At 32.4% G+C, this 12,341-nt stretch overlaps 1 long non-coding RNA gene across 1 annotated transcript; it reads left to right on the top strand.

Annotated features, from left to right (window-relative positions):
- The first annotated feature begins 4,390 nt into the window (after nucleotides 1-4,390).
- LOC111910864 (uncharacterized) lies at nucleotides 4,391-6,196 on the top strand. The gene is made up of 3 exons (XR_002856667.2): nucleotides 4,391-4,589; nucleotides 4,776-4,925; nucleotides 5,889-6,196. It is a non-coding gene; the product is annotated as an uncharacterized LOC111910864 (long non-coding RNA).
- Nucleotides 6,197-12,341: the final 6,145 nt, after the last annotated feature.

The following is a 12,341-nucleotide window of genomic DNA, read 5'->3' as shown; positions in this document are numbered from 1 at the left end:
ACGACCGCCCGGACGCGACAAAGCGAGGCGCGCTGCAAGACATGCAGAGGAGGTGGAGACGAGAGCAAAAGATGCGACGGAAATGAGAGCGAAATTCGACGAACATAATTTGTTAATAAAAGAAAAAAATAAGTTGAAACGTCGTCATTTGGAATTTCTGGAAAGTCAGGCACGGGAGAAGCGGAAGCAAAAAGAAAGGGAACTAATGACACAACAGTTGTTAATTCTTCGGACAAGCGAGGATGGTTTAACACCTGCTGATCTAGCGGTGCTACAAGCAATGAAGGAACAAATTAGGAAAAAATATTTGGGTTGATTGTGTGGTATTTAGTAGTGATTTCAATGTTATTTTAGTTATTAATTTAGGTTTAAAATTATGTTTTTTTAATTGTAATCGGATTTTAGATTTTAAATATTATGTCTTTTTTTTTTTTTTTAAATTATATGTTTTATAAAAAAAAATATATTAGTTATTAAAAAAACGCAAAAAGAAAAAAAAAACGAAAACAAAAAAAAAGTTAAAAAAAACAAAATAGTAAAAAAAAAAATACAAAAAAAAAATATTTATTTTCAAAATGTTGGTGTTACATCTTGTTGTATCTTGTTGTCTATTTCCTCACTTGGTGTTATAACACCACTTACTTATGTGGCATGTGAGGTGGTGTTGCACCTTGTTGCCCACACCCAATGCTCTAAAGAATATAAGTCGGCAAAAAGAAATGCCCATGACAGCAGAGAAGACAGGTTTATTGTTTGATGGGATGGATGCCACAACCAAATAATTCGAGGGTTCTAGCATTTTAATTTATTTTAATTTTTTACTGTTGGATGAATCATCTTGATGTTATTCATCACCGATTGGAGACCTCAATTTGAACTTTTAGACGTCTCCTCCTAGTTATTAGTTTAAATCGGTGATTTTGATCAAATATGGACCATTGTGGTTTTCTTGTGGTATTACTTTAAACTGGTTAGGTGTTGTGATTTTGTCTTAAAGTGGCTTTAATTATAATATAAAAACTACACATTTTAGATCACACTTGAACGTTTGGGATGTTTTGTTAGATCGATTTAACGGAGCTAAGGACCAAATATGTATAACAAATTAGACGTTGAGAAGTATTTGCGAAATAAAAGAAATATCCAAGTAGAAATGATAACTTTACTTGCCGGAGAGGTGGAAAGTTGCAATTTACTCTTGACAAATATAAAACAAAAGCCACTGATCGAAACAATGAAGACATTTAAATCATAAAATTAACCCTACAAGTCTTACAAAACCCGCGAGAAGAGATGAGGAAAGGCGTATACTGATAAGTTGGTTGCGTCTACCTATATAGATATACTACGATCGATGTGAAGCCTTGGGCGGGAATATTTCTCCGATCTTCACACATACGAAGATCGGTCAGAGAGCGAAATTTGGGCAATTGCTTGATCGAAAGCAAAGAGTAGCAAGAAGAAGGATATGTATAATTAAAAGAAAGGCAAAAGCTGTAATTAATTTCCATTTCTTCTTGCTGTGTCCTTTTCTTTGCCATCATCATTGCCAACTTGTTTTGGCATGGTTTCCTATTCATGGTGGTTGCTTATGGAAATAATCATGGACAGAGCGAGATGAGAGCCAGGGGCCCCAACCCACCCTCAAATTCTCAATTATTATTATTACTATTATTTTTTTTGCTTTTATATTGTTAATTATTTAGTATATATTATAATTTTATGCAAATATTAGCATAAAATTTCTTTAGCTCAACTGGTGGAGGCGTTTTGCCTTTACTAAGGGGCTGTTTGGAAGTATCTGAATTTTTAAGATCTGTATATTTAAGAGGTCTGAATTTCTAAGAGGGTCTGGATTTTTAAGATCTGAACGTTAACATGTTGTTTGGTTGGAACCTCTGAATTGCTATGATAAATGCTTAAAATGACTATTTTACCCTTCTGTTTAAAAATAACAATAAATACCCAATAAAACTATCAAAATTTTAAGAAATCCACATTTACGTATATTCATTTTACCAACATTTAAACCATTCTATATGTTCACAAATTTAAAATACAAATTTAACAAACATGTCAACAATTAAAACATCATAGTACAACAAGAAACGAAAAGCTAATTCATATTATTAAAATTAATTCCCATGTTATAAAAACGGCATTATTCCAACTACATCTTTACCATTAACACTCAACATCCCATTACCCTCTTCATCACATGCAACCATCATCCCCACCTCCTACAATCGTCATCATAGACCATCACCAAGCACACACCTGTCATTGACCTTCATGCATACCTGTCATTGATATTTATCATTAATAAATAGAAAAATCTAGAATGGGGACATTAATCACAGTGATAAACTGATAGAATCAAGTTAACTAATAAGTTTTTGTTATTTCTTCATTCCAACAAGTAACGAAACATAAGGGCAAATCTGTCCCAAATGATAGCTATAACATATTTCAACAAATGAAGATATCAAGGAAAAGAGTTTTTAGAAAAGAATTGTGGGTATTTCTCACCAAGAGCAAAGAAACATTGTAAAATCTTACAATTGATAACGCCAAAGCTTAGTATTCCTCATGGTCGAATTCTAAAGCATATGTCTATAACATATTTCAATAAACAGAAAAATTAACAAAGATCATTCACGTTACCTAGAACCATCCCAAAATGATCTGATAGTTAATTTTTAGGGTTCTAATTTCATAACAACCAATACCAACTTCTGATAGTCAATTTTTAGGGTTCTAATTTCATAACAATTCCAAATTAACCGATTTTTAGGGAAATAAAGAAAAAACGTTACCTAGAACGATTCCAAAATTATCTGATTTCACAACCCTACTGAGGTAGGTGGATGCGCACCGTCTACCCAGACGACATTTCTTCTGTAACTCCAATTACGAATGTATCTCCGCTAAACAGTCTCTTCGATGACGATTTGCGACATCACCTCTGACGCCTCTGTTCTTCACCGCTGATTGACCTCCAAAGCCGACTCCCACCGCCGGTATAAGCTCCAAATCCGACTGTCACCTCCATTGTCGACTGTCACCTTCGATTATGACTTGGTATCTCCGGCAAGGTAAGTTTTCTCTACCCATTTCTCTTCTTCTTCTTTTATGAACACATATCACCACCATTGATTCCGATTATGACTACGACTACGACTAGTTTTTTTTTTCTGTTTTTAAGTTCCCAGTGTAAGGGTTAGTTTGAACAAACATCACCACCGATGTAGCTTCGTTTTTTCGGGCAAGAACATGTTAGTTTGATCTGTTTCACTTTTAATCATTGTATAAATTTTGAATGTATATGTAAAATTGATAAAAACTATTGACTGTGAAATTGATGGAAACTACTGTTTACAAGAACATGTTAGTTTGATTAGTTTGATATGTTTTACTTTTTGATCATGTATGAATTTATATGTAAAATTGATGTATATATGTGAAACTATTAATAGTATATCATGAATTTATATGTATGTATATTTATGAATTTATATGTAAAATTTAAGAATGTTTATATGATTATTAGATATATATTTATTTCTATATTAAAAAAATAAAATAAATAAATCATATTACATAATTTTTTTCTATAAGATGATATAAATTATGAAATATATTTAATATGTTTTAAAAAAGTGATAATTCAGTTTATAACATACGAATAAAAACATTTTATGATTTAAAACATTAGTGACTAAATTTATATTTTTTTTAACGATAATAAACCCAATTATTTCCAAAAAAGATTTTGATAATCAACTTTCATATTCTTTTGACTTTTCCACGACAATGTACAAATTCTCCTTTTGTTAAACTTCCATATCCTTATGAAAACAAAAAACTTATTATGAGAAAAAAAAACTACCAATTATATATGAAAACTTATTATGAAAACAAAAAACAAAAAAATCTAATCAAATATATTATTATTTTACCATTATTATGATCCAAAATTAGTTAACTAAAAAGAGTAGTAAACGTGACAACATATCACAATCCAAACTTAATCCATCATATCCATTAACTTTATCACTTCGATATCTATATAAAACAATACAATATCCAGTTTATAATTAAACAAAAAAACACATTAAACAACTTGTTTTTTTATAGTTACTTAATCCATCATATCTATTAACTTTATCACTTTAATATTTATATTTAAAAAAAAAAATACATTATCTGATTGAGTGGTTACTCTATCTTTATAAATATTCAATCTTAATTTTAGTTCTTATAGAGTAAACACTAAAACTTAGGTCCTGTTTGATATACGTCTGATCCGGCCCGGTCAGATGTTTTTTGCTGACTCGGTCAGCTATTCTTGTTTGGGAAACAGATTTTGCATGTCTGACTTGGTAAGTTAGATCTGGATGGGAAAGATATGAGATATCTACTGAGAAAGTTCCCCAAAATGCCCTTGCCTTTCCTTGCCATGCGTTCAAGTTTCAGCGTCTCCATATGGATCTTCTCTCTTCAACGGTCGATGATCAGAACCTTTTCTCCTTATCGATCGACGATTTTAGCCACTGCACCCGTACCTATCGAAGATATCTTCTCATCAGGTACGACTACCCTCTTCTCGGTTGCCTTTTTTTAGTTGTTTCTCTTCCGATTTCTTGATGTTTGTGTTCTGATTTTTCAACAGACCTTTCCTGTTCGGATTTTTGCTGTTTGTGTTCAGATTTTTTGTTGTTGTTCTTCTGATTTCTTGTTTATTTTGATTTTTCCTTGTTCTTCTTCTAATGCAGATCGTTAAACCTAATGAACTATTTCGTATAATCATCTCAATCCATTGTAAACACAAACTGATTATCGATTCGTCATCCTCGATTTGATGCCATATGACTTCTCCAGCCATTGAATTCTTATAAATGTCGTCTGATTCTTATCATCACCAGGTATGATTAAACTTCAGAATATGCATCTCTTCAATTAGCTAAATGATATCTTAATTTATATGTTTTGATTTCGATTTATGCCTTAAACCACATTTGTTGCTTTGTAAATTCATATGTTTATAATTTTGAATGGCTTGAAGTTATCGATAATCACTACTAATTTGCAATATTTTTGTAGAATTAATAGGTAGCTTGTAATGTATGTTTATTAAACTCTTGCCAGCAATTTTCAAAAGTTTTTAACAATATAGAGGGAAGATAAAGGTCGATTATGCTATGTCTTTAGCCCTCTTGATCGATCTTGCCCAAAAAAAGTCAATTACCTTGTGTATTTTGTTTTCTTTTGCTGGTTTTAAATTAAAAGGAACATGTTAGAATATGATTTAAGATGTTATTGGTCATGCTTTCGATCAATTAAAGGTAGTATCAACTTTAGGAGGCTAAACATTTTTTTTTAATGTTGATAATGTGTTCTATTTTTTTAACCAAATTGTCCCTAAGCTTTTGTTCCTCTACAGTTTATGATAAACATCATTATTGGTTCTTGGGAGGCTAAAATAAGCAAACTTTTGCTGCCTAGTTTAGTACTTGTCAAGTTTATGTTATTTTGCCCGGTTCAAGTTGTAGATACTTCATTTCGGACGAAATTGCCCCTGAACTTTTATACTTGCCCTTGAGTTTTTTTACCTGTTAGTTGGAAGATTTCATTTAATTGTTTAGTTGCTCTTGGATGGTGGTGGTGAAAACATATTGTTATTGAGGTTAAGTACATTGTTTGTTTTGTGTAGTTTTCTTTTGTTTTTATTAGCTTTTGTATCTCTCCAACCTCTTGCAAGCATTTCATTTATTTTAATATTATTTTTTTCCCATACCGGTAAAAAAAATCTTCCATATTCGTCCCTCAAACGTCTTTCTTTAAAATCAATAGAATGCTCCTTTTTACTTGTTTTTTTAACTCCGTAGATATGGAGAGTTGAAGACCATGGAGTTGTCTTCTTCAGAAGTCATGCGGGTCTGTTTAAATTTTACAAAAAAAAACATGTATTTGTTACTGAGGTGAAATAGCTTGGATGTAACTACTAAACCATTTTGTTGCGAAGATTATGAAGAAGACAATTGAAGATTGTTATTTTATGTTTAAAATGACGGATTTCGGAAACCATTTGGGTTTAGAACTTTATTATTTTGAAGCAATTTTGATTATTTGTTATTAGAACTTGTGTTAATATGAAAATTTTAAATAACTTTTTAATAAAAATGTTAATTTTGAAGTTATGTATGACAAATAGAGTTATTATTAACATTTTTTGTAAAAGGGTAATATGGTCATTTTTACATCTTGTTCTGTCCGGTTCTATTTTTACCAAACAGTTTCAGACAACTTGTTCTGTTCTGTTCCAGTCTTACCAAACTCTATACAAATTATTTGTCATGTCCAGTCTAGTTCTATTCAGTTCAGTCCAATCTAGTTCTGTTCCACCCAGTTCATCTACCAAACGGGTACCTAATTGTGCTATTATTATTTAGGATGTTGATTTCATTAGTAGAAAATTGTTTTATGTTTAAAATTGTTCTTGATCACGATAAAAGTTATGATAAATTACTTTAAATATGAATGTTTTAGGATGTTGGTTTAGAACGAGGGTAAAATGGTCATTTGTCATCATTCCGCACATCCGGTCAGATGTACAATCAAACAACATGATTTGTTACTCGTTCAGGATTTCTTACCTAGATAGACCTTTCCCAATCAGCACTTTCTCAGTCAACAACTATTAAACGAGGCCTTTGTCAAACCCCCAAACCAGAACGGCGGAATCGTTCGAAGGCGGATGACTTATTAAACAGGGCCTTTGTCAAACCTCTAAACCAGAACGGCGGAATTGTTCGAAGGCGGATGACTTCATGTAGTATCAGAACAGTTGAGTAAATAGTAAAGAAAGCAAACACAACCATCATAAATATAATTTAAAAAGTTACATTGTTGATTGTAATAGATGTTTCAAAAGAAATTACATTATGATGATATAATAAGTTTGAAATTGTCAAACCTCTAAACCAGAACGGCGGAATTGTTCGAAGGCGGATGACTTCATGTAGTATCAGAACAGTTGAGTAAATAGTAAAGAAAGCAAACACAACCATCATAAATATAATTTAAAAAGTTACATTGTTGATTGTAATAGATGTTTCAAAAGAAATTACATTATGATGATATAATAAGTTTGAAATTGACGTCTTAGCGTCCTTTCCCCAAAAGCTATTGTTTACCTGTATTACTGAATCCCTGAGAAATACAAGTAGTTTTGGAAAAATGTCAACAATTAAGTTGGTGAGTTCATAAGCGTTTTTGTATGAGAATTATATGTCTTTTTGTATAAAGTAACTGAGTTTGTTTCTAGAAAATCCAATATTTTCCATAAATGAATAGTAGTTTTAAATGTTCCAAAAATCGGAATGCATAAGTATTTTCCATACCTAAAATAGTGTAAGTATATATATATATATATATATATATATATATATATATATATATATATATATATATATATATATATATATATATATATATATATATATAGTCAAGATCAAATAAGAAGGAAAATTTTGGTAGGAAGGTAAGAAGTTTTTTTTCTACATATTTTTTTAGCAAACAAACAAAATGAATCATCACATGATTCATTTGTAAGATGATTCATAAGAAAAAATTCTCAAAAAAACATCTTGATGATTCATTTATACAATGATTTTGTTGTTATTTACTAAAATTGTTATAAAAATGAATATTTTTGTTAATTTACTTAAAAATGAATCATGAAGATGTTTTTTTGAAATTTTTTTCTTGTGAATCATCTTACAAATGAATCATCTAGTGATTCATTTATTTTGTTCGTCAAAAAAATATGTACAAAAAAAACTTCTTACCTTCCTACAAAAAAAAAATTCTTACCGGATCTATCTATCTATCTATATATATATATATATATATATATATATATATATATATATATATATATATATATATATATATATATATATATATATATATAACCACTAAGGCGTTTGATAGCCCCGTAAACCAAATGTTTTAATATTTCATGTGAGTTTTATAACCGTACTATTGACCCAGACCGCCTGTCACAACGTTCTTCAGGCGTTGGAATGATATGACGTTTATTACCCCAGACTTGCCGGTCCAACTGTATCTAACAGTTTAGGTGCGGGATTGTCAATCCTGTATAGATCTATACACAAGTATCACGCTCTAACTACAATAGATTATAGTTTATAACACAGGACATGAAATGTGTACTTGAAAGTACATGAAGTTAAATGTCTCACAAAAGTTAGTATCAAATAGATTTACGTATTAAAGGTCCATTTTTCTTGTAAGTATTTCCTTTTTATAATATTCATAGAGTGTAAAATATCATGAATATCTCGTAAACTATAGCTATTATAGTTTTTCAAAGGTGTGTTTCATTTGAATGATAAACGTTGGTATATTACCAACTTTGCATGTAACGTATAACATTTGTAATAACATTATTTTACTTATTTAACATTTATACACAAAAAGTAGATAAAACATTAGAAACTATATGTAACGATTTGTATTTTAACATAAGTTTTTCTTGCGTTTCACTTGTATTTCCCCCCCCCCCCCCCCCCCTAAAATATAGTAAAAACGTGAAAATATAGGGGTATAAATTCACCTGGTAAGTGGGATGGATTGAAGAAAACGAGACTTTTCTCGGGTTGCACTTCGACCGGAAAGTGGAAAATTTCTCGAGAGTTTCGGACCTTCGTCGAAGCTTGTATATGCAACCGGGACGTCGGGATAGTTTCGGGAAGCTCGAGAGTGAGAAAATATGGGAGAAATTTTGTGAATTAGCAAAAGAATTTGGAAGCCTCGCACCCTTTATATAAGGGTGGAACTGCCCTCGTACGCTGGCGTACGTCATGCATGACGCCTTCGTCGGATACCGGACTTCGGATGGGACGGGCTAGAGGTAGTAGGGAGACGCGGTCGATTTGAGGTCGCACTGAGTACGCTAGGCGTACCGTCGTACCTCATAGCGTACTCCCCTCGGTTTGTGTGCCCAATCTTCTAAAATGCGTAACGTTCACATACGAGCTCCGTTTTTTACGTTCTTTATGTCCACGCGTAGATGAGAATATAATCTACAACTTTCATTTAGTCTTCGTTTACAAATTTTGACTTTATTTTTAATTATATATTTTTAATAGGCCGGGACAAAAAAAGACCGTTAAAAATTCATAACTTCTTCATCCGATGTCCGTTTTTATCTGTCTTTTTACAGTTGTATTACTATTGTCAAGATCTTCGATTCTCGTTTAGGTTGTGTCGGTTAAATATCGCTCGATCTTTATTTCGAGTTTTTAGTTGTCTACTGCTACTCCGAAACTTAGAAAAATCATAACTTCCTCATACGAAGTCAGATTTGGACGTTATTTCCATGTGAACCCATGTACGTTCACAGTTTAATGATATCTACGACACTCATTTAGATCCCTAAGGCTAAAAAGTATTTTATTGAAATTTCACTTTTCACACTTAACAGTGTTTTACCGATTTTGACACTGATCTTTGATTGGTCATAACTTATTCGTTATAACTTGTATTTGAGTGTTCTTTATATTTATGAAAAACTTGACACGATATCCATCATTTTATGCATCCCGATTGAGACTTTTGAACATTTCATTCATGACGCTATTTTTATTTATTTATTAATTCAAAAATAGATTACAATACTTGACTTAGGTAATTACATTGACTTGAAATATCGGGTTGTCACAGCCTTAACTTATGTTTCAGTTGCAACATGTCTATTGATAAAACCTGAACTACTGTTGAAAACCGTAACTCTACCGTGTTCCAACAAGGACTCGAATCTTTTATCGAGAGGTCCAAACCACATGTCGATAACAAAGGTCAAATCAGATGCCCATGTACCAAATATAATGTCAATAAATTTATAGTACTAGCCATAATGAAATTCCATATACTTCAACATGGTTTTAGTCTACATTAAACTATATGGAAGTATCACCAAATTACATTACCGGATTTTACTAACGTTTTTGAAGTAGAGACGGACGCATCGGGGTATGGTGTAGGGGCTGTTTTGATGCAGGAAAATCAACCTCTAGCCTTCTTTAGCCATGTTTTGGGAAGCCGCAAGACTCAAGTCGGCTTATGAGCGGGAATTAATGGCGGTAGTAATGGCCATCCAAAAGTGGCCTCCTTACCTAATAGGACGCAAGTTCGTGGTTCGTACGGATCACATAAGTTTGAAGTATCTCTTTGAACAACGCACGGTGACCGCTGACCATCAAAAGTGGCTATCGATATTATTGGGGTACGATTTTGACATTTTGTACAAACCAGGTAAATGCAACAATGTTGTTGATGCATTATCTTGTAAAAATACTGTTCCAACGCTTAATACGTTAACAATTACTAGCCGTTTTGATTGGAGCGAATTATGGAAGGCGTTAGATAGCGAGCCATACATACGGGCCGTTAAGCAACAATTTTTTGATAGGGAGGATTTACCAGAGTCTATCACACATATACACCAAATACACATACATTGCTATCACACATATACACCAAACACACATACATTGACATATATACACCAAACTTATATAGATTCACTTACATATATCAAATATACACAAATATGCAAAATTCACATAATTTATACAACTACACATATTTTGCAATTAAACCCGAATTTCACAGTAAATAGAACCTGTGGTGGCGGAAATCAAAAAAATGGTGCAGTAGTGGCAATAGTCTCCTGTGGTGATTGCCGGGAAACTAAATCAAAAACTGAAATTGACAATTTCTTGAAATTAATCACTAAAATAAGCTAAAAATCGATGTTAGAAGAGAAAGGGGAAATGGAACTAAGCTGGAAATACTTACCGTCGCCGGAGATTCGTCTTCAGTCGTTGGAGATTCGTTCTCAGTCGCCATGAAATGGAACTAAGCTGGAAATACTTTGCCCGCCGGTATCTACTTCACTTTGGTCGTAAATCCTTAAATCCGACGGTGATGGTGGCCTGAATCCTTGCAAATCGAAGAAGAAGAAGATGGAAAGAAAAAAACGCAAGAGCAGTTGGAGCGAAACAAAAGCAGAAAAAGAAAAGACGTCGATTATTTTGGTTAACTGCGTTGACCTTTATCAGCGACGCAAGGGGCTTTGGCGGCGACATTTATCAATAGTGTCGATAGCTTCGGAGGGAATTATTGCCACGTCATTTATTCGACATTTAGCGGTGACAAGGTTATGTCTTTAGCGGCGACTTGTGTCGCCCGTATTGGTTTTGTGGGTTCCATGAGTACCGCAGCCATTGGAGTAGAAACACGATCTAACGGTTGTAGTTTAATAGAACGTGAAAATACCGTTCCGTGTCATGACCCTTAAGCGGCGACATCAATAGCGGCATCATGTACCTTTAGCAGAGACAAATTGATATGTCGTCGTTAAAGGGTCATGTCGTTGTTATTGGTGCCGCAGTTACCGTATTTCTTGTAGTTTGAACTTTACAATTACAATATTGTTTTTGCTTTAGCTGGTCTTTAACTATAACAACTATAACAAGTAAAAACTTGGATGTAAGCATACTAATTTCAGATCTCAATTTGACCTTTTGGAAATTTCGACCTTTTTGGTTGCTTTTTTGTGATACTTCAAACTGATATTATATAAAGGGATTTATGCATGCTGTTGGCTATTATTTTAGATCAAATTAGGTGTTGTGTTCTTGGCTAAAACTAGTTTTATAACATAAAAACTATAGAGTTTGAAACAGAATTGGTTTTTGGTCACACAATCTGCTTTTTTTCAAACAGTAGGGAATGCGTTTTATAATACTAGTTTAAACTTAACTTTTAATTAAGGTTACGAAGGAGGCAGAAGGTATATAGATCTATGCAAAGGGAGATGGATTGTTTGTTTTTTTTTTCTTTTGGGTGCTGAATTTACTTGTGGGCATAAAAAAGTGAATAGACATCTTTGTTTTTAGCTTTACTTGCGAAAGGATGGGTAAAGTTGCATCGGCTTATTTACTTTTTTTTTTATCTGAACAAAAAATCGTCGATCGTATTTTCATAAAAAAACTACTTTTTGCAAAATTAAACATATTTGAACAAGAGATGTCAGATATGTTTTCACGTTTATATTTTTATAATCTTTTATGAAAGTAATTTTTTTCCTTTGTTTCAGAAAGGGTGAACAATATGTTAAATACGAGACCAAGACTAATCTACTTATTTTCTTTAATAGTTTATCACAAAATTGCCTAAAAAATCTGTTCTTCCTTATAATAGTCATCAATTTTGCAATGGGCCACTACAAAATGTATGGTCTCCACCAA

The sequence above is a fragment of the Lactuca sativa genome, chromosome 2 (genome assembly GCF_002870075.4).
Source record: "Lactuca sativa cultivar Salinas chromosome 2, Lsat_Salinas_v11, whole genome shotgun sequence".
Lineage (NCBI taxonomy): Eukaryota > Viridiplantae > Streptophyta > Magnoliopsida > Asterales > Asteraceae > Lactuca > Lactuca sativa.
Note: the sequence above shows the minus strand (reverse complement) of the source record. Positions and strands in the feature narration are given on the sequence as shown.